General features: G+C 35.0%; 1 non-coding gene across 1 annotated transcript; it reads right to left on the bottom strand.

Annotated features, from left to right (window-relative positions):
* Positions 1-22,735: 22,735 nt before the first annotated feature.
* On the bottom strand, positions 22,736-22,802 carry LOC121490244. The gene has a single exon (XR_005987566.1). It is a non-coding gene; the product is annotated as a small nucleolar RNA SNORD29 (small nucleolar RNA).
* Between the last annotated feature and the right edge of the window lie 1,549 nt (positions 22,803-24,351).

Below are 24,351 nucleotides of genomic sequence, written 5' to 3'. Positions count from 1 at the left end.
TTAAAACATAACCAAAATCATATTTTCTTTCTCAATCCTGTTCTCCAGAGGTAACCACTTTCAATTTTTCCAGCTTTTTTCCCCTGATATTTATCTCTGCAGTTCAGAATACTGTGCATATTCTACTTCTTTGATTCAATTGTGTACAGACTATTGACTTCCTTATAATGGTTGCTGAAGATTGTAACTTATGGCTCCTCTCCAAAACCTGTACCCTCCCTGTATTAACTGCATCTTAATTGGATAAACATATAATAAGCATTATCAGTCTTTTGACCATGTAAATTCTGTGCACTCTTGGGTTAGTATACTATAATTTTCTGTCCATTCTCATCAAGTTCTTTGCTTTTCCTTGGAATCAAAAATCGACTTTTTTTTCTACTATAGGCTCAATTTTCTTGGAACACACCACAAAATCTTCCTACATCTTCAAACGTTTGCAAAATACCTCTCAAAAAGAGTTTTCAGACAGTACTGTCTGATGATTTACCCATCCCCCACTTCTGAGAGCTCTGGTCTTGCACCGCTTTGTAGACTTGTTACATGTGAGGGTGCTGTAACAGAGACCTGTCCCACTAGGATCTTCCTTGAGCTTCACCTCCCTCTGGCCTTGGACATCTCTAAGATACCAGGCCTTCCTCATCCTTGGTTAAACTCTACTATGGAGTTGAAAACCATTATCCTTCAGGATTTTGAAGGCATTGTTCTATTGTCTTTCAGTTTAGCTCATTAGGGAGTTCTATATCATTCTGATTAATTATCCTTTGTAATGTTTTCCTTCTCTCTGGAGGCTTTGGAGAATTCCTTTTATTCTTGGAATTCTGAAATTTTACTCGAGATGACTAGAAATGGATCTTTTTTCATTTACTATCTGGGACATTTTCAATCTTGGGTATTTCTACTTGACATTTCTTCTTGTAGTATTTAGTTGACAATTTTATTGTCATGTTTTTTTTTTTTTTTTTTTTTTGCCTCCCTTTCTGGAATTGACATTAACTGGGCATTAGACCAATCATCTAATATTCTTTTCATTACTCCTTTAACTTTGTCAATTTTTTCCCCCATATGGGAAATTTCCCCAATTTCAGTTTACAAATTTCTGTTAAATTTTTATGAATTATCATATATTTCTAAGACCTATTTTCTTATTCTCTGATTGTTCCTTTACAATAGCATATTGTTTTTATTTTATGGATGACTTGACTTATTTTATCTCCCTGAAGATATTATAGTTACTTTGATATTTTCTTCTATACTTCATACTATTTTTTTATCCTTTTATTTTATTGTCTATTTCATGGTTCTGGTTCCCTGATATTTTACTGCCATTATATTTGAGAGTGAATTACTAAATAGTTGATTAAAATGTCTTTCTGTTTATATGGATGGAGGGGGATGTATAGACCAGTGTGCCTTACTACAGGATTATTGAGAAGTCTCCCATATTTTTCCTTTGGGGTTCACGATTGTCAGTATTTGCTGATTTTTTTTCCTTTTTGTTATTGTTTCTTTGTTAGTTGTCTATCCAGAAAAATAGGTTCATGTGTCCTGCCTGCCTTGGAGGTAGAGTAGAGTGGATATAAGCTTATTTTCTGACATTTGACATACTTAGCCTTTAGGATTGTGGAAAAATAAAATGTTCCTGGAATTCTTATTGTTTCTATAAAAAGCCCTGGTCCTAAACCCCTGGTCTTACACACCTTAAAAATTAGATCTCTAGCCATTTGTTTAATTAGTTGCTCTGATCTGAAATGACATTAAAACATCTTTTATCTCCCCAGAGAAGAACAAATAGTTAAGCTCAAACCAGATCCTAGGTTAGACTCTAAAGTTTCAGGAATACTGAGATGGCTATCTCACTAGATATTTACATTTCAAGAAGGAATAAGCCTTGGAGACATCTCTAAGGTGATCAAGCTCTTGTAGATTCTTTTATTGACATACCAGATAATGGGAATTAGGACTCAGACCTATTACATTCTCAAGGAGATCCTGTCAGATGACACAAGGGACAGCTGCTTCTTGCTCTTTCATAAGCAGAGAGAAGTCATACTTCCTTATACTTCGCCTGTGAGTTGTCCAGCTACCCATATAGGACAATTGACTTGGTGGTTATGTCATTCTAGGAATAAGGACTAGTGAACATGGAGGAAAGGGGCACAAACATATTATGTACTATAAAATATTTAATAAGACATATGCCTCTGTTCCTAAATAACACATGTGCACATTAAAGATACAATTAATAGAGATAAGATAAAAAAAAAACCCAACAGAGATCCTGGGAATAAATAGTTTCCCCCTTTTAAGACCTATTTTCACCAATCCACTCCCTTTCATGAACTTGTGTTTGTTCTTTCTGCTCAGTCATCTCTCATGTATCCCATTGCTTTCTGTCTTCTTATATTTGAATAAGTATTAAATATTTCTAGCTTTATTGGAGTTTATAATGCTATTTTCCTTTTTCTCTTTGATGTTTTTTGAGAAAAGAAATAAGTGAAAAAGTTTTTATACCTCCACCTAGATTTTAAAACGATCAAGTTTCTTCTTTTACATTTTAATTTTCAATCAGCACTTCATAATTTATAATTTCACAAAGGAATTCTAGATGGTTGAGTTCGTTCTACAAAATATGTATGATTTTTCTACTTTTTCTTTGATAATTTATTCTTTTACTATATTTGCACAGATATTGTTTTAAGATAAAAGTCATATCACAGATACTTGAAATGCTTCTATTGTACATGACTTTTCTCTCTTGATTGAATTCTCATGGCTAGATAGTCAGTATTTTGCATAAGCCATATTTCCCTACATGCCCATTTGTTTATCACTTCAGTCCACCCCTTCATAGCTACTGATAAGAGTTACTGGGTTTCTTAGGAAAGTAAACAATCTGAGAGCCTCCAATTCAACTTTTCCTTAAAGATTAGATGAGTCTGACAAATACTTGTCAATTATTTTCACAGGTTGAAATGCACTTTATTTATCAAATTAGAATTTCACTAAAGAATCTTTCATGCTTGTAGATAAGAATAAGACAAGTCATACATTATCAATAAAAGGAAAGGCCTGGGTGACACGATGATATTTCACAGCAGCGTTTGAGATAATGATATGGAAATCTTGAATATATCTTTCTAATAGACCTAAGAAATGACTGACAGTCTATTAAGACTAGAATGTTCTGGGAAGAGTCACCAAAACAACAACATAAAATATTGCATGACTTTCTTTGAAATAATTGTATCTAAAAAAGAAAGTTGAATTGCAATTAGCATTAGGTCCTTTTTTCAAAGCTGATTTAGATGTTTATGTATCCCCTTGTTGATCAATTCATAAATTTATTGACCAGGGCAGCCCTGGTGGTGCAGAGGTTTAGCGCCGCCTGCAGCTCCAGCGTGATCCTGGGAACCCGGGATTGAGTCCTGCGTCAGGGGTCCCTGCATGGAGCCTGCTTCTCTCTCTGCCTCTGTGTGTGTGTGTGTCTCTCAATGAATAAATAAAATCTTTAAAAAAATAAATTTATTGACCAAAAACTTTGGTGTGAAGATGATAATTAGAATTTCATAGTGTAGAGAATAACTAGAAAAGGGAAAATATATCTCTTTAGAGAAAGATAAGACAGTATTTTGCTACATTTTGAAGACAGTTAAACACAATCCGGAGGCTTACCATTAGCAGAGCTTGTGAAATATTAAGAACTGTAAGTGGTGTTAAGGGAAATGGTGGAGTAAGGGCCTCCAAAAATTAACTCCTCTATAAAAACAACATGAATACTGACAAAAATTGTCAAAATCAGCTTTTTCAGAAATCTGAAAATTAATCAAAGACTTGCAGTAATCTGAGTAGCATTTATTCAAGTAAAATGTCTCAATGTTGGTAAGAACAGTGAGTTTGTGGAATTTCAGCCTGCCCACTTGCTATGTCCCTATCCACAGTTCTATGGTAGCTTTGAAACCAATAGTCCCAAATCATGGTGAAAACCAGCAGCCTAGCAGAAGCTGGAAGAGGTAAAATGGATTTGGAACTCCCCTACAACAATAATCCCAGAGAAATGTCATTATTCAGACTGTTTAGAAATTCCCATGAAGCTGTTTTGTCTTCATTTAACCAAAATCAGAGTTCCCTTAGTGTAAATACTCTTTTTCTCAGAAATATCTGTCGAAAATATTTTTTTGCAGTAACATATGCATGAGATGACAATATAAGTTGGGGCAAATGAAGATGACCAAAAATTTAAAAATAGGTGAGGTCTAAGATGCTCAGGGAAGCTTTTGAAAAGATCCAGCATATTTCTGGGATTCTGGAAACACTATATAACATATATGCAGGGCTTTGAGCATGCCTAGTGCTGTATGAATGCCCAGAAAAGACCTGAGTCAACCCTGAGCTCTCACCTGTGACTGACCTTGAGGCTCTGAATAAGCAGAAAGTGAAGGCTAAGGCAAAGTTGTAACATGTCTACCTGAGCATTGAATGTGTACTCCAATGTGCATATATAACCCTTTGGCAAAGGCTGGGAGATTTATTACTTCTAGACATTAAAGGAAATCTCTGGAAACACTAAGCTAGACCATTAAGTGACTGAGCAGAGATGTTAATGGCTACACACAACAAAGAATACAGTAACAAATACAGCAGTCAGAAATAGGAGCAACAAAAAGTCCTGGGAGGAAATGGAATTTGATTTCCAGATTTACCACATTGTGTTATTTTGAATGTCCCATTTCCAACTAATAAATTATGAGATGTGGAAAGGAACAAGAAAGAATGACCCATACTCAAATAAAAAAGTGGTCAGTGGAAATCATCCCTGAAGAAGTTGTCACTGGACTTACTAGACAAGGACTTAAATTATCTATTTTAAATATGTTCAAAGAACTAAAGGAAAATATGTCTAAAGAATTAAAGGAAGGAATAAAGATATACACCAAATGGAGAGTGTCAAAAAAGGATAGAGTTTATTTTTTAATAAATAAAAACAAAATTCTAGGATTAAAAAGTACTATAATTGATTTTAAAAATTCACTAGAGGCATCCAACAGCAGATTTAAATTGACAGAAGAAGTTACCAAAGAACATCAAGATAGGTCAATTGAGATTACCCAGCCTGGGAACAGAAATTTTAAAAAGTGTGGAAAGATCAATATAACTTCAGAGACTTGTGCTTTACTATTTGTTCTGCATAAGTATTTAAATAATAAGATTCCAGAAGGGTGGGGTGGCAGAAAGAATCTCTGAAAAATTAATGGCCAAAGCTTTCCCAAATTGAAGAAAATAATTAATTTACACAACTAAGAAGCTCAGTGAACTCTAGGTAGGAAAAACTTAGAGATCCATACCAGACACAACTTAATCTGACTTAAAAGCCAACTTGAAGATAGTGAAGTAAAGCTATGCATTTTGTTCAAAGGATCCTCATTAAGCTTATCACTTCATTTTCTACATGGAAACCATGTAGGTCAGAAGATTGGAAAAAATATAACACAGTGCTAACAGAAAGACTCACACAAGAATTCTGTATCGAACAAAACTATTATTACAAAATGAGGGTGAACACCATTTGCTTCGACATGGATGCAACTGGAGGGTAGGTTATGCTGAATGAAATAAGTCAATCGGAGAAGGACAAACATTATATGTTCTCATTCATTTGGAGAATATAAATAATAGTGAAAGGGAATAGAGGGGAAGGGAGAAGAAAGGGGTAGGGAATATCAGAAAGGGAGACAGAACATGGAAGACTCCTAACTTTGGGAAATGAACTAGGGGTGGTGGAAGGGGAGGAGGGGGGGGGATGGGGTGGGGTGACTGGGTGGCGGGCACTGAGGGGGGCACTTGATGGGATGAGCACTGGGTGTTATTCTGTATGTTGGCAAATTGAACACCAATAAAAAATAAATTTATTATTTTTTTAAAAAAGAAAAGAAACACAACATTAAAAAAAAAATGAGGGTGAAGATGTAGAGAAACATTATGGAAGAGATATTAACCAGACAGCAGGGAACACCTTGTTTGTGTTGATATTTACAAAGAAACATCTTGCTTGTTACAAGTCTACCATGTTTGTTCTAAATATAGACATGACATTTATAAATCCACCCTGATATTGACAAGAAATTTCCTAAGTCCCTGCTCTGTTTCTATAAAAGACAGACCAGAAAAGCCCTCAGTGGCACCCTGTCAGGACCCCTCTCACTTTTGAGAACTTTCTCTGTGTGTCTTTGCTTAATAAACCTCTATTGCTTTGCTAAAATACAAAAAAAAAAAAAAAAAAAAAGAGAGAGAGAGTGAAATTCAGACATTCCCAGATAAGCAAAAACAGAAAATTCATCATTAGCAGATATGTCTGAAGAAATATTAAATAAAATCCTTCAGGTTTAAATAAAAAGTACCAAAAAATAACTGAAATCTACATGTAGAAATAAAGAGCACAGGTAAAAGTAACTACATAGATAAATACAGAAATACATATAAGTGTATTTTTATTTCTAGTATTTTTGTTCTATCTAAATTAAAAGGCAACTGTATAAAGCAACAATTCTACATCTGCATTGATGGATATAATAATGTAAAATGATGCACTTACTTGACAATAATGGCACAAATGGGGAGAGAGAATGGAGCTATTTAGGTCCATAATTTTTCTTTTTTTAAAAAATTTTTCTTTATTTATTCATGAAACACAGAGAGAGAGAGAGAGAGAGAGAGAGAGAGAGAGACATAGGCAGAGGGAGAAGCAGGCTCCTTTCAGGGGGCCTGATGCAGGACTTGATCCCAGGACACTGGGATCATGACCTAAGCCAAAGGCAGATGCTGAGCAACTGAGCCACCCAGGAACCCTGGACCATAATTTCTGTATATTATTCAAATAAAATGGTGTTGATGTGAGCTAGATGGTTGTAAATTAAGATGTTAATTGTAATCCTCAGGCAATGACTAAGAAAATAACTTTTAAAAAATGTAAAAAGAAAGGACAAGGGTATTAAAATACCACAATAGAAAATATCAGTTGAACATTAAAGAAGGCAGTAATGAAAAATGAAGGAACAAAAAGACATAATATATATTTAAAAAATAAATAGAAAATTGGCACACAGAAATCATACCTTATTAGTAATAATTAAATTAAATTAAATTAAATTAAATTAAATTAAATTAAATTAAATGGTTTAAACACTCCAAACAAAAGGCAAGGATTGGCAGAACAGATTTTTTTAAATGATTCAAATATATGCTGTCTATAAGAGATACAGTTTAAATTCAAAGATACAAGTAGATTGCAAGTGAAAACATGGAAATAAACTATTTGACACTTAGGTAAGATATTACTCTTACCACATCTTTATTTCCTTATTTTTGTCAGTATTCATATTGTTTTTATGTTATTTATCAATAAAATAGAGTGGTTATATTAATATTAGATGAAATAAGTTTCCAGAAAAAAATAAAATAAATAAATAAATAAATAAAAAATAAAGAAAATCCAGAAATAAATAATAAAGAGTCAATTTACTAAGAAGATATAACAATTATAAGCATACATGGGACCTATCAAGAGAGCCCCAAAACATATGAAGCAAAACCTGACAGAATGAAGAGATAAATAAGACAAGTCAACAATAATATGGGAGCCTTTAGTTCCTTACTTTCAATAATGTATAGAATAACTGGACAGAAGATTAACAAGAAAATAAAAGATTTGAACACTATAAACCAACTAGACACATCCATAGAACTTAACAACAGCAGACTACACATTCTTCTCTAGTGCACACAGGCCATTCTCCTCCATTCTCCAGGAAAAAATTCCATAATCAGCCATTAAATAAGTTTCAATAGGGATGCCTGGGTGGCTTAGCGGTTTGGCACCTGCCTTCGGCCCAGGGCATGATCCTAGAGACTCAGATCGAGTCCCATGTCAGGCTCCCTGCATGGAGCCTGGTTCTCTCTCTCTGCCTCTCTCTATATATCTCTCATTAATAAATAAATAAAAGCTTTAAAATTTTTTCAATAAATTTAAAAGATATAAAATTATACAAAGTATCTTTTTCTAAATGAAACTGGAAGTCAATAACAGAAATTTAGGAAATTCTCAAATATGTAGAAATTAAACAATACACTCATAAATAATAAATGGGTCAAATAAAAATTAAAAGGAAATTAGAAAATACTGAGATGAAATAACAGAAGCACAATATTTTAAACCCTTTGAGATTCTGCACCAGCTATGGGTAGAGTGAAATGGATAGCCTCAAGTGTCTATTTCAAAAAAGAAGAAATACCTCAAATAGATAACTTTCCACTTTAAGATAGTAGAAAAAGAAGAGCAAAATGACCACAGAGAAGTGAAAAGTAGGAAATCATAAAGATTGTCAGGTGAAAAATTGACTAGAAAAGCAATAGACAAAATTAACAAAACCAAAATGTTGTTCTTTGAAAAGACCAACAAACTAAACAAACTCTTAGTTAGCTATACTAACCAAGAATAAAGGGAGAAGATACAAATTACTAAATTAAAAACTGGAAGAGGGACGTTACTACTGACCTCACAGGAAAAAAAAAAGATTATAAAGGAATACTATGAACAATTGTATTTCAATGAATTAAATAATGTAGACATAATAACTTAATTTCTGGAAAGACAAATGATCAAAACTGACTCAAGATTTACAGTAGTTATGATGACTATTATCAAAAAAACAAAACCAAACTCAAAAGGTAACAAGTATTTGCAAGGATGTGGAGAAATAGGAACTCTTGTACACTGCTGGTAATGTAAAATGATGTTATTACTATGGAAAACAATATGGAAATTCCTCAAAAAATTAAAAACAGAACTATATTATGATCCAACAATTCCACTCCTGGTATATCTCAAAAGAAATCAAAATAAGGGTCTCAAAGAGATATCTTCACCCTTGTGTTTATTACAGCATTATTCACAATAGCCAAGATTTGGAAATAATCCCAATGTCTGTACATGGATGAATGGATAAAGAAAATATGGTATATCATACGTTGGCATAGTATTCAGGCTTAAGAAAGGAGGAAATTCTATATATGTCTCTTGCATCTTCTCAGAAGTGGGATCTCTAAGATTTTTTTTTCTCAGCCCAGCCTATTCTCACCCAGAAAAGTTTGGGTTTGGTAAAAATGGGTTTGTTTTCCTTTTTTTATTCTCAGTGATCAGAAATCTGATTTTTGTGCAAGGTAGGACTAATATATTTGGAACTATGGCTCACAGATAAAACTAAAAGGTGTTTATGCTTTTCTTTCTATTACAGGGTTATGTAATCTGTCCATTAAAGAAGACTACACTTGAGAAATAATTTTATCCTACCACTTTCCTATTTGCCTCTTATCCATGTGTAGAATGGCATTTTTTTTTCCAAATACAGAAGCTATAAGAGATGACAAAGTCTTCCTTTCTGGACATTCCCCAATCTAACAGAAAAAGAATCCTATTCCTGAAGTAGAAGAGAAGCATATATTATCAGCAAACTTATTTGCACTTGTGATTAGGGAACACTGCACTATAAAAAAAATAAAAATAATTTTGCCAATAATATATGCTTCACTTCCACTTCAGAAATATGATAACTGGAATTCAATTGCTGCATCCTTGGAGAAGATGGAAATTTTTATATTTTGGAGATAAAAACTTTAAAAATACTTTTTGAGAATTATGGTTTGCAAAGTTATGTGATTTATCCAACGTTAAAAAAAAACTCACCCATATGGCACTAAAATTTTTATTCTAATGTGATAGTTCACCCCATAAGAATTATAAAATCATGAAATTCAAATTTTTCAGGATTTGAATACAGGGGCCATAAAATGAAGAAGAACTAGCAATAGTTTTTCGTTTGATAACCCAGTGGGTTAAAAATAATACATTAAAATTCATTTAGTCTCATCCTGAATTTTCTGGTGCATCACAGCTCCTGTGCCCCGCACTGTCCATCCTCTGGGTTTTACATATTTTTTATTATCAACCTGAACTTTGAAAGCACTTGAGATATTTATTCCTATGTTCAAGTATATTCTGACCTTGGAAGGTGGGCAGACATACCTGGGCTCAACTGCTAATTTGGCCATTACTGCCTATTTGACACTTAGGTAAGATATTACTCTTACCACATCTTTATTTCCTTACCTATAAACTAGAGATAATAAATATTATCTCCTTATAATAGTAATAATTACAATACAGCCATATTCCAATATCAGGTACATAATATGCTCATTTTAAATTTTATCAAATTTCTTTTGATCATGGCTCCTCAAATTTCTTGTGAATAGAGCTCTCTTGCTGAATGAATATAGATTACTATCTGCTTCCTCCATCTGCATTCACCCAAATACACAGAAGCCCTACTACTTACCTGAATGAAATGTGTGGAGTTCATATGTTCTCAGTTTATAAGTACTTACTGAGCATCTACTTTGTGCAAGCAGGCTCTGGCCCCATTTTATACAGCAGTAAACCAGACCCATGGTAGGGCTCTCCATGTTTTTCTCCTGCCCTGTTGGGACAAGTGAGGTTTTCAGATGGGCAGGAGCTTCTGGAATGTGGGTGGGATAAGAAATCAAGTTGTTAGGAGTAAGACCTGGGTAATAAAAATCCATATGGAAAAGAATGTGGTTAGTTTTGGAGTTAACAATACAAGAACAGAGAGATAAGAAGAAGAGAAAATACACTTAAAACCATGGTTAGACACTGAAGTAAGCTGCATAGAAATGGGCAAACAGCTCCCACCAACAGATTTTGTATTCCTATAATTTTGTGCTAAGTACATATTAATCTGAACCTAACAGATTCTGTGCCCAGGAGTTTATGAGGAAATCATTTTGTTAAAGGTTTTTTATTTCCCCATATTCCATGTTCTCTTTAATGTGATTTTTAAAATTTACTTTCAAATTATAGCTATAAATCCCACTTAAATATGCTTTATATTAAACATTTTGTCTAATTATGGCAGTAATAAAAATGAACTACACTATCATAAGAATTTTGAATGTAATATATTATTTTATCCTAGCCATGAACCTCTGCTGAGTTTCCTTTTATTTTTTTTTTAAGATTTTATTTATTTATTCATGAAAGATACAGAGAGAGAGGCAGAGACCCAGGCAGAAGGAGAAGCAGTCTCCATGCAGGGAGCCAGATGTGGGACTCGATCCTGGCACACCAGTATCAAGCCCTGGGCCGAAGGCAGGCGCTAAACCGCTGAGCCACCCAGGGATTCCCTGAGTTTCCTTTTAAATAAGGTACTAGAGGTTAGGATAAACCACTATTAATCTATTAAAAGTTTAATAACAAAATGTCAGATATGGTTTAAAAAAAGGGAAAATAAAATCTCCATTATTCCTTGATAAACCATGTCACTTGGGGAATACTGTTCCTTTATTAGATGAAAATACTTAACTGCTAATTTTTTATATTAAAATACCATCTGAGTATTAAATCATTCTGATAATGGTCTTTTTATTCCTCTCTGGTTTAAAGACATCATCCTTATAATTTATATCTCTCTCTTCTACACACACTGTCCACCTTTCCCACCAAAATTATTTACTTCATTATACAGGTAATTTTAGTATTTCATGAAGTCATGTACATTTTCTCCAAAATTCTCACATTGCTTATACACCTACCGAGGATTAAATTTTTTTTCTTCTACTCCTATTTTCCTCTTCCTTCTCCTTACCCCTATCTCCTCTCCCCATTCCCTCATCTGCTTCTTCCTCTCTTTAAAATTTATGTTCATTTATGGAATTTAATTTTCATACCTTAAAGAAAAAAATAAGACTAAAAAAATTTTAAAAGAAAAATAGAGCTGCTTCATGCTCTAGCCTGCCTAACTTGAGTCCACTTTCCATTCTCTACATTTTGTTATTTTTCTTCCCATTCCTAAAATATGTTTATATGAAAATTTCTGGGCTAGTCATTGTAAAACAATACATATTAGTGCCTACCAGAGATGACTAGAATTTAGTTTTCTGCTACCTGTCCTCTTCTATATATTCTTCACCTCCTATTTTCCCCAAAAAAACTACAAAACAAAATTTGATTAACTATATATTCCCTGCTTACAATATTATAATCATGTGATTTCTGAGCTCTGTAGAATGTCCTAGTGTGATTTGCTTAATTTTGTTCAGGAGGTAACTGCTTCCTTTAAAAAACATAATGTCATATCCTAGCATTGTAGTGCTAATTACAGTAATTAGTGTAATTAATCAGTAATCACAATTAAATCATAAAAATCTCTCTAGATTTGAATTCTTTAGCAGCCCCCTTTAACCATCTTCCTCAGATTGCTCTCCTTTCATCTGTTCATGAGGCTGTCCACTGACTGTGGACCTGAGGTTCCCCTGCACCATCACCCTAAAAAGCCCCTTCCTCTTTTTCTTGTGTTGACTTCCTCATCTGTCGACCAAGTCCTTCCCAGTCTTAGAGCACATTGTCCAGGAACTTCCTGAGGAATGTTTCATAGAAGGTAACTTTTTGGAAACCTTGAATATATGAAAATTTCTTTACCTTTTCTCTTCAAGTTTGGAAATAACTTTCCCTCAGAGTTGTACAAGCATTAATCCATTGCTAGCTAGATTCTGCTATTGCATATGGATGGGTTCTAGCTCATCCTTATCTATGCTCATTTGCTTGTGACTACTTCTTGCCTCAGCTCCTTTACTCCTAGCCACAATCAGAAAGTTTTTTTCCCTTTTACATTTTGGAATTTTATGATGATATGTTTTAAATACAAGTCTTATCTGCATTCTTTTCTTTTGTTATGTGAGACATGGTAAGTCTTAATTATCTGGAAGTTTAAACCTTTAGATTATAAAAATTTGTCTCATATTATTTCTTTTTTATATACACACTGTAGTTTTAATGTGCTCAGCATAATGCTAGTCTAGCATGCTTCTACACATAAGTTTACAAACGCTTGTATCTTAATGAAAGAAGATATAACTTGAAAGATGGTTTATACACAGTGTAGTGTCAATGAGTTAAGCATATGACTCTTCTTACCTGCTTCTACACATATGTTTGCAAACACTTTTAATGAAAGAATATGTTACTTGAAAAAGACATTATATGCAGTAGAGTTTCATTGAGTCAGTAATAGGTATACTGTAAAGTACTTCTACACATACCTTTACAAGTACTTATATAATTTTGAATGAAGATGTTACCTGAAGAAAGTTACATACACAGTGTTCTTCAAAAAGTTGAGCATCTGGTTGTTCCCATATACTTCTACATGTATATTTACATTTTAATGAAAGAAAATGTTGCTTGAAAGGTTTATACACAGTACAGTTTCAATGAGTTAAGTGTGTTGCTATTACCATATGGTTCTACATGTATGCTTATAAACACTTATAATAACAAATAAAGATATTACTTGAAAGACATATTATACACAGAATAGTTTTAATGAGTTAAAGCATAATATTACTCCTACATGCTTCTACACAAGAGTTTACAAACCCCTATATCTTAATGAATAAAAATGTCATTTGAGACATGTATTATACAAAGTTTAGTTTCAATGAGTTAAGAATAGGGCTATTTGCATATGCTTCTACACATAAGTTTGCATACATTTCTATCTTAATGAAGAAAATGTTATTTGAAGAACATAATGTACACATATAGTGTACAATATATGGCGTCTATATCCATTTGCTTCTATACAGAACTTTATAAGCGCTTTTTAAAAAGTTTTTATTTAAATTCCAGTTAGTTAATATACAGTGTATATTAGTTTCAGGTGTACAATACAGTGGTTCAGCGCTTTTATTCATCACCCAGTGCTCATCACAACAAGTGAGCTCCTTAATCCTCATCACTCATTATCCTATTCCCCCATTCCCTTCCATTCTGGTAAGCATCAGTTTATTCTCTATAGTTAAGAGTCTGTTTCTTGATTCTCTCTCTCTCTCTCTCTCTCTCTCTCTCTCTCTCTCTCTCTCTCTCTATCTCTCTTTCTTTCTCTCTCTCACTTTTGTTCATTTATTTCATTTCTTAAATTCCATATACGAGTGAAATCATATAGTATTTTTCTTTCTCTGACAGACATTTCACTTAGCATAATACTCTATAGCTCCATCCATGTCATTGCAAATAGCAAGACATCATTCTTTTTTATGGCTAAATAATATTCTAGTGAGTGTGTGTCTGTGTGTGTGTGTATAACTTCCTTATCAAATCATCAGTGAATGCACAGTTGAACTGTTTCTATAATTTTGCTATTGTAGAAAATGCTACTATAAACATCTGGTTGCATGTGGGTGCATGTATCCCTTTGAAATAGTATTTTTGTATTCTTTGAGTAAATACCTAGTAGTGCAATTGCTGGATCATAGGATAGTTTTATTTTTAATTTTTTGAGGAATCTCCATACCATTTTCTACAGTTTGCATTCCCACCCAGATTGCAAGATTTCCCTTTCTCCACATCCTTGCCAATACATGTTGTTTCTTCTGTTGCTAATTTAGACCATTTTTCCAGGTGTGAGGTGATATTGCATTGTGGTTTTGATTTGCATTTTCCTGATGATGAGTAATATTGAGATTCTTTCATGTATCTATTGGCCATTTATATGTCTTCTTTGGAAAAATGTCGATTCATGTCTTCTCATTTTTAAGTGAAATTATTTGTTTTTTGGATGTTGAGTCATAGAAGGCTTTTATTTTTGATACTAACCTTTTTATCAGATCTGTCATTTGAAAGTATCTTCTCCCTTTCCATAGGTTGCCTTTTAGTTTTGTTGATTGTTTCCTTCACTGTGCAGAAGATTTTTATTTTGATGAAGTCCCAACAGTTTATTTTTGCTTTTGTTTCCCTTGTCTAGGGAGATATGTCTATTTTTGTGCCAGTACCATACTACAGCTTTGCAAAATAGCTTGAGGTCTGGAATTATGACACCTCCAGCTTTGCTTTTCTTTTTCAAGGGTGCTTTGGCTATTTGGGGGCTTCTGTGGTCCCATACAAATTTTAGGATTGTTTGTTCTAGCTCTGTGAAAATGCTATTGTTATTTGGATAGGGATTGCATTAAGTATGTAGATTGCTTTGGGTAGTGTAGACATTTTAACATTTATTCTTCCAATGCATGAGCATGGAATATCTATCCATTTCTTTGTGTCCTCTTCAATTTCTTTCATCAGTGGTTTATAGTTTTCAGAGTATAGGTCTTTCATCTCTTTGTTAAATTTATTCCTAGGTATCTTTTTGTTTTGGGTGCCATTGTAAATGACACTGATTCTTTAATTTTTCTTCCCACTGCTTCATTATTGGTATACAGAAACACAAGAGATTTCTGTACCTTGATTTTGTATCCTACAAATTTATTGAATTTGTGCATCAGTTCTAACAGTTTTTTAGTGAGTGTTTCAGGTTTTCTATATAAAGTATTATGCATCACAAATATTGAAAGTTTAACTTCTCCCTTGCTGTAATTTGTATGTGTTTTATTTCTTTTTTTTGTCTGATTGCTGTGTCTAGGTCTTCCAGTGCTATGTTAAATAAAAGTGGAGAAAGTTGACATCCCTGTTTGCTTCTGACTATAGAGGAAAAGCTCTCAATTTTTTTCATTGAAGATGATATTAGCTGTGGGTTTTTCATATACAGTCTTTATTAGGTTAAGGTATGTTCCCTCTAAATCTACTTTGTTCAAGGTTTCTATAATTGTCAAATGCTTTTTCTGCATCTTTTGAAATGATCATATAGTTCTAATCCTTTCTTTTATTACTGTGATCTATCACATTGATGTATTTGTGAATATTGAACTACCTTTGCAACCCAAGAATAAATCCCACTTGATCGTGATAAATACTTCTTTTAATGTATTGTTGGATTTGGTTTCCTAGTAGCTTATTGAGAATTTTTGCATCTCTTTTCAGCAGGGGTCCTGGCCAGTAGTTTTCTTTTGTTGTGGAGTCTTCATCTTGTTTTGGTATCAGGGTAATGCTGGCATCATAGAGTGAATTTGGAGGTTTTCCTTCCTTTTCTATGTTTTTGGAATAGTGTGAGTAAAATAGACATCAGTTCTTCTTTAAATATTTGATAGACTTCACCCATGATGTCACTTTTGTTTTTTGGGAGTTTTTGGTTATTGATTAAGTTTCTTTGCTAGTTATCCATCTGTGTAAGTTTTCCATTTCTTATTGTTTCAGTTTTGTGAGTTTATATGCTCCTAGGAATTTATCCATTTCTTTCAAGTTGTCCAATGTGTTAGCATATAGTTTTTGACAGTATTTTCTGAGAGTTTTGTATTTCTGTGATGTTGGCTGTTATTTCTCCTCTTTCATTTGTGATTTTTATTTATTTGGATCTTTTATTTTTGATAAGTCTGGCCAAAGGTTTATCAACCTTTCAATTTTTTTCAAAGAACCAGCTTTTGGTTTCATTGATCTGTTCTATTGGTTTTTAGTTTCTATATCTTTTATTTCTGCTGATACTTTTTTATTTTCTTTCTTCTGCTGGCTTTAGGCTTCATTTGTTGTTCTTTTTTTCAGCTCCTTTAGGTATAAAGTTAGGTTTTTTTATTTGAAAATTTTTTTCTGCTTCTTGAGGTGGGCATCTGTTACTCTACTTGCCTCTTAGGACAGCTTTTGCTGCATTCCAAAGGTTTTAGACGAGTGTGTTTTCATTTCATTTGTTTCCATGTACTTTTTGATTTATGCTTTGATTTTCTGGTTGGCCACTCATTGTTTAGCATGTTGTTTAACCTCCAGGTGTTTGTGGTCTTGCCAGACTTTTTCTTCTCATTGACTTCTAGTGTCATAACATTGTGGTCAGAACAGGTACATGGTATGACTTCAATCATTCTGAATTTGTTGAGGCTTGTTTTGTGTCCTAATATGTGATCTATTCTGGAGACTGTTCCACGTACACTTGAAAAGGATGTGTCTTCTTCTGTTTTAGGATGGAATGTTCTGAATATATCTGTTAAGTCTATCAAGTATTGCTACTCTTGCTTTCTTTTGATGCCCATTTGCATTATAAATGTTTCTCCAGGGATCCCTGGGTGGTGCAACGGTTTGGCGCCTGCCTTTGGCCCAGGGCGCGATCCTGGAGACCCCGGATCGAATCCCACATCAGGCTCCCGGTGCATGGAGCCTGCTTCTTCCTCAGCCTGTGTCTCTGCCTCTCTCTCTCTCTCTGTGACTATCATAAATTAAAAAAAAAAATAAAATAAAATAAAAAATAAAAAATAGTTAAAAAAAAAAAATAAATAAATAAATAAATGTTTCTCCATTGCCTCCCTTTCAATCTGCAGGTGTCTTTAGATCTAAAAGGAGCTTCTTGTAGGTAGCATATATCTATATGCTAGCATATATAGGGCCTTGTTTTTTTCTTTTTAAAACCGTTCTGAAACCCTTTATCTTTTGATTGGAGCATTTAGTCCAGTTACATTGAAAGTAATTATTATTAGATATGCATTTATTGCCATTTTATTTCTTGTTTTGTTGTTCTTTCTGGAGATTTTCCCTTATGCTTTCTTATTTTGGTCCGTTTTGGTCTCTTCTTTGCACTCAAAGAATCCCCTTTAATATTTCTTACAGGGCTGGTGTAGGGTCCTTCAGTTTTTGTTTGTCTAGGAATCTATCTCTCTTATTCTGAATAATAGCTTGCTGGATCAAGTATACTTGGGTGAGATTTTTCTTATTCAGCACTTTGAATATATCATGCCACTCCCTTCTGAATTACCATGTTTCTGTTGAGAAATGTCCAATTAGCCTTATATGTTATCCCTTTAAGTTAAGGACTTCTTTGTCTTGCTGGTTTGTTTTGTTTTTTTAATTTTTATTTATTTATGATAGTCACACACACACAGAGAGAGAGAGGCAGAGACATAGGCAGAGGGAGAAGCAGGCTCCATGCACCAGGAGCCCGACATGGGATTCGATCCCAGGTCTCCAGGATCGCGCCCTGGGCCAAAGGCAGGCGCCAAACCGCTGCACCACCCAGGGATCCCTGTCTTGCTGTTTTTAAGATTCTTTTCTTTATCACTAGATTTTGCTAATTTAATTAAAATAAGTCTTGGTGTTGGTCTGTTTTTGTTTTGTTTTGTTTTAAATTTTGGTGGAAGTTCTTTGTGCCTCCTGGATGTGGATGTCTGTTAACTGTCCCAGGCTAGGGAAGTTTTGAGCTATTATTTTTTCAAATAAATTTTCTGTCTCCTTTCTCTCTCTTCTTTTGGGACTCTTATATTATAAATGTTATTATGTCTGATGGAGTCATTGAGTTCACCAGGTCTATTCTTGTGCTGTATAATTCTTCTTTCTCTCTTTTGTTCAGCTTCACTACTTCCCATTGGTTTGTCTTCTATATCACTAATTTATTCCTCTGCTTCGTCCAGCCTGATGTTCATTGCATCAAGTGCATTTCTAATCTCATTTATTATACCCTTCATCTCTTATTGATTCTTTTTTTTTTTTAACTCTTTTATCTTTATGGTAAGGATCTCACTGATGTCTTCTATTCATTTCTCAAGCCCACTATTCTTATGAGTGTTGCTTTAAATTTCTCTACCAGGCAAGTTACTCTTACCATTTTACTTTCATCTCTAGCCATGCTCTTATCTTATTCTTTTGTTTGGGATAAATTCCTCCATTTTGGCATTTTTTCCCTAAGTCTCTGCCTTCTCTGCATTAGAAAAGCCAGTAATATCTCTTGCTCTTGAAAGTAATGGCATTATAAAGAAGTAGTCCTGCAATGCCCAGGGTCTGATGCTTCAAAGGAGTGTCACCAGTGTGTGTTGCATGAGCTCTGTTGTTTTGTTTTGGTTGCTCTATCCTTCAGGCCAGTCATCTGCTGATTCTCTCCTTGCATACTATAGTCAGCATCTGTGGCCTGAATGTGGTGAGTTTTAACTACTCGTGTTCTGGTCTGCTTGTGAAATGAGACTTGTCACCACCTCTACCATAACTGAGGCCCTGCAGAACTCTCTGGTTGGGAGAAGCGGTGCACAAAGGGGTTTGTGCTAGTCTTCTGGGAGAGGAGCCTGCTGTGCTGGGACTGAGGCAAGTGTGACTGAAAAGGGCAATCTCACCAGAGCACAGGGGAAGGGCTTAGAGTATGTAAATTAGGGAGCCAGTGTCTGGGCTGAGCTGTTTCCCACAGGTGACTCTGCGTTTATATTGAAAGGCAGCAGAGGAAAATAGCACTGGCCAACTCTTTCATTCCCTGAGAGGTATCTCCATAAAAGCTGCCTCTCAGGGATGCAGTCTAAGAAGAGTGAATAACCTCCCCACTGTGTGCCCCAGGTTTTCCTCAGATTGCTGTTTCCAGGCTTTCGCCCCCAAGTTGTTTGCCTGCTTTCTTTCCAGGAGTAGGGTAGTGCTCTTCAGGCTCTATCCTTCAGCCAAGTTTGCTGACCTTTAAACCTCCAGACTTTAAGCCTTGCTGATTGCATGAAGTCATGAAATTCAACACCTCTCATTTTCCAAACCAATGGCTTTGGGGAAATGTCCCCCTTGTGCATTTCCTTGTCTGTTCCTCTTTCTCTCTCTCTCTCCCTTCTCCATGACCATAGCTCCCCCACCTCCATAGCACAAGCAGTTTGTTTTTCCCTGAAAACACATTTCTTCACTTCTTACCTTTGTGGATGTGACCACTTCTTTCTCTTCAGTTGTGGAGTTTGTTCTGTCAGTCTTTAGATATCTTTCTGGGGTATTTAGGATGCTTTGATAGTTATCTAGTTGTGTTTATGGGAAGAGGCAAGCCTACAGTCCTCCTATTCCACTACCATCTTTCTCTGAAACTCTCCCATTAGGTCTTTAATAAATTCTTCTATAGTATTATCTTTTTCTTATATTATAGCAATTTTGTATTGTATACATTTGTCATGTTGCACTAGTTTTTAGGAAATTCCTCAAAAAATAAATAAAAAATAAATTTAAAAAAGGAAATTTCTCCCAGTTTATCTTCCAAGTATCTACTAAAAAAAAAAAAAAAAAAAATTCCAAACCACTTTCTTATCCTTAGAATATTCCTCTTTTACAGCATCCTGCTATTATTTCGATGACTTAATAATCTCTTCTCTCTCTGAGGACAATAATCATAATTACTTTGAAGTTTTTTTCTGGTCCCAGATTCCTTCTGATACCTCTGGTATCATTTCTTTCTATTTGTTACAGAGTATATTTTTTATAATAAAGCATTTCTTCACTGATGTTTTATATTTTTTTTTTACTGATGTCTTATTAACATTTAAAAATGAAATACTTGTGGATGATTGGAAGCTCTCTGCAGATATCACCCTGGGGTGAAGACTGGAAATTTAAAGGAAATGCTGCTTATTAGTATTTTAGGTCTTTTTACTTTGGCTTATTAATTTCTCAAGGATTTTTTTTAATCCTTTGCTTGGGAAGTTCCAAACCTATGGACAAAATGCTAGAAGACAAACAAGGAAATGGCTTGGAATGCTCATCTTTTATTTCTGTGTCACTGAATCTTGGGTCTTTGATTAAGCCTCCAAAACTCAGGGAACTCCATGTTATATTGAAATCGGAAAAGACAGTTACCAACTCTGCACTTGTTTTATGGAGCCTTTTGGACATGGCAGTTGCCAGGTCAGGTGGCAGTACCCAGCAATAATGGAAATCATATCCAATGTATAAAGCATGCCAAATGTATGTAGTGCTTTCTAGAGACTAGGATTAGAGAAGAGGAAATGGGCATTACATCTAACCTTTCAGAGAGCAGATTGGACTCTTTCTTTTTTTATTCTTTCTTTCTGTCTTCCTTTCTTAAAAATGTTTAATTTATTCATCTAGAAGAGAGAGAGCATGAGCAGTGGGGAGGGTCAGAAGGAGAGGGAGAAGCAGACTCCCTGCGAGCAGGGAACCCAATGCAAGGCTTGATCCTAGGACCCCAGGTTCATGACCTGAGCTGAAGGCAGACTCTTAACTGATTGAGCCACCCAAGGACCTATTTATTTATTTATTTATTTATTTATTTATTTGAAAGAGAAGTGAGTGGAGGGAGGGAGAGGGAGAGAATATCAAGCAGACTCCCTGATGAGTACAGAGTCTAATTTGGGGCTTGATCTCATGACTCTGGGACCATGACCTGAGTCAAGATCAAGACACTCAACCAACTAGGCCACCCAAGTGCCCCTGGGCTTGTTCTTTAGAACTGTGAAACATCTCTTTGAAGCTCCTAGATATAGATTATGAGCAGGAGAAGGGTTAGCAGGAGGAAGAATAAGGGTCTAGTTAGCAGCTGGGATACATGACCAGCAGAAGACTACTTTGAACCTATAAATGTAAGGTAACATTATTACAGGACTTATTTGGTTCTCTTAACAGCCCAAGAGATTGCTGCCAGTTTTCCTAAAATGAAAAAGAAGGAATCACATGGAGGTTAAGAGATTTCCCTACTATTTTAGTAGTCAATCCAGGTCTACTGCAGCCTGGATTAATGATCATCATTCTCTAACCTTTACCTCTTATCATCTGCAGCCTCACTGTCCCCCCATGGCTTTTTACCCTCAATCCTTCTCAACAATCCTGACCTATCAGCCCAATGAGACCACTCTCAAGCAAAGTCTGGTGCAACACTGCTCGTACTATGTTTCTACTCTATTCAACACCTGCAGAGTCTCCCCAACTGGCTTCTAGATTGCATATGAATGTCTCAGCCTGGAGACTATATGCCCTTCTTCTCTCTCATTTCTCTCTTATTCTTTAATTTAACCAATTTTCTAAACATACTGAATTTTCCCCAAGCTTTTGTAAACTCCCATTACTATTTTCCCAGTGCAAGCATTGCTCTCCATGATGCACTTTATAGGTTTCCATCTCTTAGTCCCTCCATGAGTGAACATTCTGTGGTAGGAGGGGTATCCAGAGCTTCTTGACATCTCCCCTGCAGGGGTTGTGAGAGTGCTCTCTGTAGAGGGCCAACTCCACCACTCATAGATCCAGCCTCACTATCGCTCAAAAGCATCTTCTAAGTAGTAGACTCTGATCCAGTTCAGTTGGTGGAGGAATTGGAAAAAGGAAATATCAGTGGGAACTGTATCCATGTTCCCACATAAATGTATTACCACTGAATGTAGAAGAAATTAGAATGTTTGACATAGATATTCCAAATAGTTTTCCACTTTTGTCTTGAAAATTTTCAAATGTGGGATGCCTCGGTGGCTCAGTGGTTGAGTGTCTGCCTTTGGCTCCAGTTTTGATCCCGCAGTCCCGGATCGAGTCCCGCATTGAGCTCCCTGCATGGAACCTACTTCTCCCTCTGCCTATGTCTCTGCCTCTCTCTCTTTGTCTCTCATGAATAAATAAAATCTTTAAAAAATATATTTTTTCAAATGTAAAGAAAAGCTGAAGGAATAGTGCAATAGATGCCTGCTTACCCTTAACATAGATTAACTTGGGTTTTATGAAGGTTAAAAACTTTTATTTATTAAAAAAATAATTGTATGCTAATTTGAACAGTTGTATAAAAAATGGCTTGAAAATTCCCTTTTGATATCCTTAAAGAGCTTGGATTCCATTAAATCCGCTTTCTCTTCAAACCTCTTAACCTCAGACTGGAGTTGAGAAGAAATATGGCTAAGGTTCCCTCAAATCATTCTTGGAGCCCAGACAATATGCTGGACCTCTGAGCAAATAAGCAGGTTGCTGGTAACAGTAACAAGACAAAGCTGTGGGTAATGAAAATTCCTTCCACATGGCATCCCTTCACTCCTGTAAATTCCGGTTCCTCAGTTGTTCACGTGTTTTCATTGAGTAAGTCATACTGAGCTAGTTTGATTTATCATAGGATGGTCTAAATTAACTATTAACTTTTCCGCATTTACTTTCTCTCTTTAAACACACACACACATTCTTTTCTGCTAACATGTTGAATAAGTTGCAGACAACACAGCATGTCACCTCTGAATGTTTCAGAGACACTCCCTAAGAATGAAAGCACTCTACTCCCCACTCACAATACCACTAAATCATTTGGTATCTAATCTATAGTAAAAAATTTTCCAGTTGCATTTGAAATGTCTTCCATTTCTGTGTTATTTTGATCTAAGAATCAAGGCTTACCCTTGATTTAGGTCTTTTAGGTCACTTCTGAACTAAATTAGCACCCTTCTTTTTGATTTGTTGTGTTTGTCATGACATTTACTTCTGTGAGGATCCCAGGCTGGCATCTACTAAATGGTAGAATGTCCCACGTTCTGGAATACCTGATTGTTCCATCATGATTAGACATATGTTGAACAGCTTTTGGCAGTAATATCTCATTCATGAAATAATTTTGATTAAGCATTAAATACTAAGTATTGCATTTTCTGCTGTTGTGAAAAGGAGTCCTCATCATAATGGACATGCATTCCTTGGCTTCCAAGAAAATTAACAAGCAATATTAACATATATGAATCTCTTCCTCTGAATGGGAAGTGATGTCTCTCACATTTGAATCCATGCTGCCTTTGAAGTGTTTAAAAATTCAGCTCAGTAATCAGTCTTGGATAAGAATTTTATTCATAGGGCAGCCCTGGTGGCGCAGCAGTTTAGCGCTGCCTGCAGCCCAGAGCGTGATCCTGGAGACACGGGATCGAGTCCCATGTCGGGCTCTCTGTGTGGTGCCTGCTTCTCCCTCTGCCTGTGTCTCTGCCTCTCTCTGTCTCTATGAATAAATAAAATAAAATCTTAAAAGAAAAAATTAAAAAAAAAGAATTTTATTCGTATTGTTCTTATAAATATTCTCCAAAAGATCCAAGATGGCATATGTGAATCTAAATTTTTTACTTGCAGCCCTTGAGAAAAATAGAATCCAAATTTTGATATAACAGAAATTAATGGTAGTTGAGATAAGTTATTAAGTGCTATTTAGTTTCTTGTCGATCATTTTCTTTTCTTTTTCTTTTTCTTTTTCTTTCTTTCTTTCTTTCTTTCTTTCTTTGTCTGATATGGGGCAGATCGTGTGGGATTTCTTAATAGAGTACCATATGAGTGATGATACATTTATCTAAAACCAGACTCAGTGTTGGGAAGCACCCTCAAGTTGATGTAATACAGTGTTAAAATTTACTGCACCAACTCCCTGCAGAGAACTGGTCCCCAGTGACCATAGTGACATCCATTATCAGAGGCATCCATTGACATTTTTGAGTTAAAATTTCCCCTTATTTTCATATATCAATATAGGTTCTAGTTCTTGTAAGCATGTATCTACCTTAAAACCCTTCAAATATTTGTAGGTAGTTCTGTTTTCAGAAGAATTTTCTTCTCTGGTTTAAATATTCTAAGCTTTTTCTCTGTCCCCTGAGTATTTCCTCTAAATGTGTGCTTTCTGCTTGCTTTCTTTTTAAAATGTG

This window comes from Vulpes lagopus, chromosome 4 (assembly GCF_018345385.1).
Source record: "Vulpes lagopus strain Blue_001 chromosome 4, ASM1834538v1, whole genome shotgun sequence".
NCBI lineage: Eukaryota > Metazoa > Chordata > Mammalia > Carnivora > Canidae > Vulpes > Vulpes lagopus.
The sequence above is the reverse complement of the archived record's forward strand: the minus strand, read 5'-3'. Positions and strand labels throughout refer to the sequence as shown.